A 5366-nucleotide genomic window follows, 5' to 3' on the forward strand; every position below is an offset into this window, starting at 1 on the left:
TTTCTGTCCAGAATAAAGCTTTGTGAAGCAAGTGCGACCTTGGTATTCCCAAATTGCATGAAACTTTTACAAAAGTTTCATATCATCATATAACCACTCTATGCCAAATTTCAGTTCCCAAAAATCAAGTATGTGAGTGTATCATCCAAATCCCTAATTCTGGCCAGTCTTGCACTTTCTACAGCAACCCTCATCTAAACTCCTCTTATTAGTCTGATTTTTGTTGATCAAAATCACCTTAGTGTGTGATCATCGCCAGACAAACTCTTTACCACATGACCAATCTGGTCTAACCACAGAGAGTTACAAGCACCTTCATACTGATTTACTTTGGAGCTAAGTGCAAATCTCTTCTTTGCCCATGGACCGATTTATTTCCTCATTTTGACTAAGGGCACGACGGACTATCTACTGGACATGGTCGGCCACGCCAAAGAGCACCGCTTGCGCCAGTGCGCATGGTGATCACGCTTGCGTCATGGCTGAACGCGTGCTCTGGCTCGTTGCGGCCACTGTTCTCGTCTCCTCCCTCCTCGTGTTGACCTCCATTCATGTCCTGGAGCTCGCCCGTGCTCGACTGCATCGCCCTGCATCGTTGCTTTGTCGTGGTTCGCCATCAATGCGCCGTTAGAAAAGTGCCCGTGCCATGCCTAGCCTCTGACCTACATTAGAGCACTGCTCAATCTCGCTTGTGAGCTCCAGAGCCTTTCCCTTGGATATATAAGCGTGCCCCGAGTCCTCCCGCAGCTCACCCATCTCTCCCTCGCCTCATTTGGTCACCAGAATCGCCCTATCTCGCCGGAGTCTGCCGTTTTCCTCCATGACCGCCTCGGCCTCGGCTTGGTTCCGACCAACCCGAGCCTCCTCTCCTCCTCCTACCATGTCCACCAACTCCCCCTCGTCCCACTCAGCCGCCCAACACCTCGCCCCTCGCCAGAGTGCACCGTGGCCGTGTGCCCTGAGTTCGGCCGCCGCCTCGTCATCCCGGCCATCCGGTGCTCCCCTCTCCCTCCAGTAGCCACCACCAGCTTCCTCCCACTCCGGCGACTCTCCCCACGCCCTTCTCCTGCCGCCGGAGCCACCAGGGCCGTCGTCCCCACGTGCAACGGCCGCCGCCCGCTCCTTTGTTCTCCTCGAAGCTCCGCTTCTTCTCATCCTCCTCGGCGCCTGCTAGCCCTCAGGATGGGTGCGGGAGACCTGACCATAGCCGCCGGTGCCCTCGGCGTCGCCTGAGGTGGCCGGAGTCGCCCGCCACGTCGCCGGCAGCGCCCCTGGTCGGGCCCTTCTTTGCTTCCGTCGGGGCAGGAAGCAGGAGGAAGAAGACGAGGCCAGGTGGGCCCCGCACTTTCCCCGACCCCACCTGGCAGTGTCTCGGCGTTAACCCTGCCCCGGGCCCGCGTCTGTAAGTAGAAATGTTTTCTTGAAATGTGTTTTGCTATATGAACGCGTATTTCCTTCCTCTTTTATCCAAAATGCATTTTCCCTTTAGGAAAGCATATTCTCTTCTTCTGCGGCTGAAAGTACGTTTCTCTTTTCAGAAAACGTATTTGGCCCGAAGGCACATTCAGTTTTTCCTCTAGGGGCCTGTTTGCTGAAGTTTATTCACAAATTGGTCCCTGATCTTCAACTCCTCACAACTTTTCAACCGTAACTCCGATTGAGGTGAAACCAACGCTCACTTCTTCGTCTCGTCGAGCTATATCTTTTGGTAACATTTTCACTAAGTGTTCACACTGTGAAAATGACCGTTTTGCCCTTACCTCTAATCAGCCCCCTCCGAGAGAAAACCGTCCGGCGTTTTGTTCTGTGGCTTCACCGCACTCCTTCCTGGAGTCTCCGTCACCCCAGGATAGCCACAATACCCACTTGCATGATAGTCATGCAGTAGTCATGGATTTCAACTTGAATATTTATTAAATGTTTGCTTGTTTAAAATATGGTTATCGTTGTTTCGGTAATGCTTCTGGATTAGTGCTTACTTTCTTGCTATGTTATTATGCACCTGGTTGTCATGCCCTGCTAGTTGTTAGTATTCCTTTCATGTGCTTAAGCTTGCTAGTAGTACATATTGATGTTGGTGATGGTCTTCGGTGCATGACTGCCAACTATCCCGAGTACCGTTGCTATGCTTGTTCCATTGCATCCAGTTGGTTAAATACTTGCATGATGGCATTGTTGATATGTCTTGCATGATATTTATTGTTGATTCTAGTGGTCATGCTATGTTTCAGAGAAGTATGTACTTATGATATTCATGCTAGTCAGTATGCCATGCTAGTTGGATATGATTCATTGTTGATATGGTGGATAGTTATGTGGTTCTCTCATGATTATGTTGATATCATGCTCATGCATTGTACTTGCATCATGTATTTTATCATGGCTCGGCATATTTGCATTCAAGTTTAACCAGATTAAATTGAACTTGAACAACTGTTGGCTGAGTCATGGTGCCACCATATCGAACTGACTAGTGCACCCACGCTTACCTTTATGGGAAGGTCCTAACTGGGTCTATTGTCGTGCCTCTCGCCGGTGCCTCCAACGAGGGAAGGATATGGGCGTGCGGTACCCTGGCCCGGTAAGCAGACATAACCTTGTGTTCCCGTTGTTGTTGTTATGGATCCGGGTCCCTTTTTGGGACTGTTTATGTTTGGCCAGATGGTGGTCGTTGTGTCTTTGGTAGACACGGGGCCACCCAGGACTATTCTAGAGGGGAGTGAGTCGGAGTGGTCGGGAGAGTGTCATGGCAGTAGATCGGTTTTGTCGGAACGCCGTTGGTCCACCCAAATGGGAGTGCGAGGCCATGGGTTCCGTAGTGTGGGTACAGTGTGCTAACCCCTGTAGAGTGTATACTAAATCTATTGATAGCCGCGCCCGCAGATAAGGGCCCAGTTCGTAGTTGGTCACACTATGAGTTAACAGTAATAATAATAATGTGCTTAATAACAACCCCGGTTCAATGATGAGATAAGTTGGTTGTGATCGCCGGAAAGATCACCGCTTGAGACCAAGTGTTGGTCATGGTTGTGATCGCCGGAATGATCACCGTGGTATCGAGGATACCGAGTTGTTGGATATTCGTGATGTTGTGCGAGAATCGTGGGTAAGGATCAAGCTCCTTGTGGTCATTTGATGATTACAACGATATTGTTTATACCAAGCTTGATTTGATCCTGAGATGATCGTGTAATGTCCGAGGTTGGTAAGTGATGCATGTGATGGTTACGAGGTAACCCGAGCAGAATAAATGGTGCATATAGTGTCATCATGTTGCATGCTAGTATCATCAGATTTATATGTTCATGCCATGATCATATTGTTCTAGCGATATTATGTTCATGTTGTTCATGCCATGTTATCCTAATGATCTCATGATAATTCCTGCTTAACCTGTAATTGTCGTGCTGTTGTTTGTCTTGAATGCTTCTGGTTATTGTGAGCTTGCAAGTACATTCAATGTACTGACCTGGCATGCCATGCCAGTTTGCAGGTCGCGCCTAGATTGTTTGTTTGGTGTTGTTCCTGTGTTCCCGAGCTAGGATAAACGTTCCAGCCAGAATCCCTGCAGATTGGAGTCCATCATCGCCGTCGTTGTTCCGCTGCCAGTAGTTGTTCCGCTGTTTCAAGTTGTTATGCTACTTGTATAGAGCAACCATGGTTGGCGTAATGTCGCCGTGCCGATGTTATTCATTGTAATATCGGAACCCTTGTATTCATATTCGTGTTGTAATAGAGAGCTGGTTTGTTCTATACTAAGCAGTGTCGTATTCCAGAAGACTTCACCTTGATCTCTGGGCTGGAATACAGGGCATTCCGGTTTTCTCTGAGCCGGGGTGCCATAGGCTTGGTATCAAAGCAGGTCTGGCTATAGAGCGTCCTAGTCCGCTGGAACATTAGAAAACGGTAGTATAGGGTCTGGTTGTTGCCCTTGCTTGCTGCATTTGGTTGTTGCATTTGTTTGCTGCATATAGTATTATTACCGAGTTAGTCCGAGACGCCATTCGGGCCAGGAGATTGCTTGGTGTCACTATACCTCTGTCTCCGCCAGCTTCTCCAGATCGTCCGCCTCGTCCGTTTGGAGTTTCAGAGTCCGCAGTTCCACTCGGTACCCCCTTAGCTTCCTCGTCAGTTCACGAGCGTTTGCTCAACCATAGGATGTAGTCCTTCGCGTAGTGCTTGTGCATCTGCTGTAGCATCATGCTTGTGTGTGCCTGTGTGGAGCAACTTTGTAGCTTGTTCGCTGTGTGCTTTGTCGCAATAAATCGTTTTCTCGTGCTTCTCTGTTTTGAATCCTCGGTGTTACCCCCTTATGGAAATTATTCCTCGACCGACACCGGATCAGAAGGAGTCGTAAGCAGTACAGATATACACCAAGAAATTCAGATAAACTAAATGAGGTTTTCAGAAGACAGCATTATATTGCAGACATCCGTCCGGATACAAATTGTATTTTGATCAAACTTTCAGCAATAAGTACCTGTCAGAGATACACTTTATCGCGGAATAAACCTAGCGGTTAATTTGTCAAGCACAAAACCTAAAACAACTAGGCTTACCTATGTGCACCAACAACTTATGCTAAATAAGATAAACTACTAGGTGATAGCATGATATATGACAAGAAACAATATGGCTATCACAGAGTAAAGTATATAAGTAAAGGGCTCGGGTAATAGATAACCGAGGCACGCAGAGACGATGATGTATCCCAAAGTTCACACCCTTGCGGATGCTAATCTCCGTTTGGAGCGGTGTGGAGGCACAATGCTCCCCAAGAAGCCACTAGGGCCACCGTAATCTCCTCACGCCCTCGCACAATGCAAGATGTCGTGATTCCACTAAGGGACCCTTGAGGGCGGTCACCGAACCCGTACAAATGTCAACCCTTGGGGGCGGTCACCGAACTCCTACACTTTGGCAACCCTTGGGGGCGGTCACCGGAACACGTCAAATTGCTCGGGGCGATCTCCACAACCTAATTGGAGACCCCGACGCTTGCCCGGAGCTTTACACCACAATGATTGTGCTCCGAACACCACCAACCGTCTAGGGCGCCCAAGCACCCAAGAGGAACAAGCTCAAGGGTACCAAGCACCCAAGAGTAATAAGCTTCTCAACTTGTAACTTCCACGTATCATGTGGAGAACTCAAACCGATGCACCAAATGCAATGGCAAGGGCACACGGAGTGCCCAAGTCCTTCTCTCTCAAATCCCACCGAAGCAACTAATGCTAGGGAGGAAAATGAGAGGAATAACAAGAAGGAGAACACCAAGAACTCCAAGATCAAGATCCAAGGGGTTCCCCTCACATAGAGGAGAAAGTGATTGGTGGAAATGTGGATCTAGATCTCCTCTCTCTTTT

This window comes from Triticum dicoccoides, chromosome 5A, assembly GCF_002162155.2.
Source record: "Triticum dicoccoides isolate Atlit2015 ecotype Zavitan chromosome 5A, WEW_v2.0, whole genome shotgun sequence".
NCBI classification, from domain to species: domain Eukaryota; kingdom Viridiplantae; phylum Streptophyta; class Magnoliopsida; order Poales; family Poaceae; genus Triticum; species Triticum dicoccoides.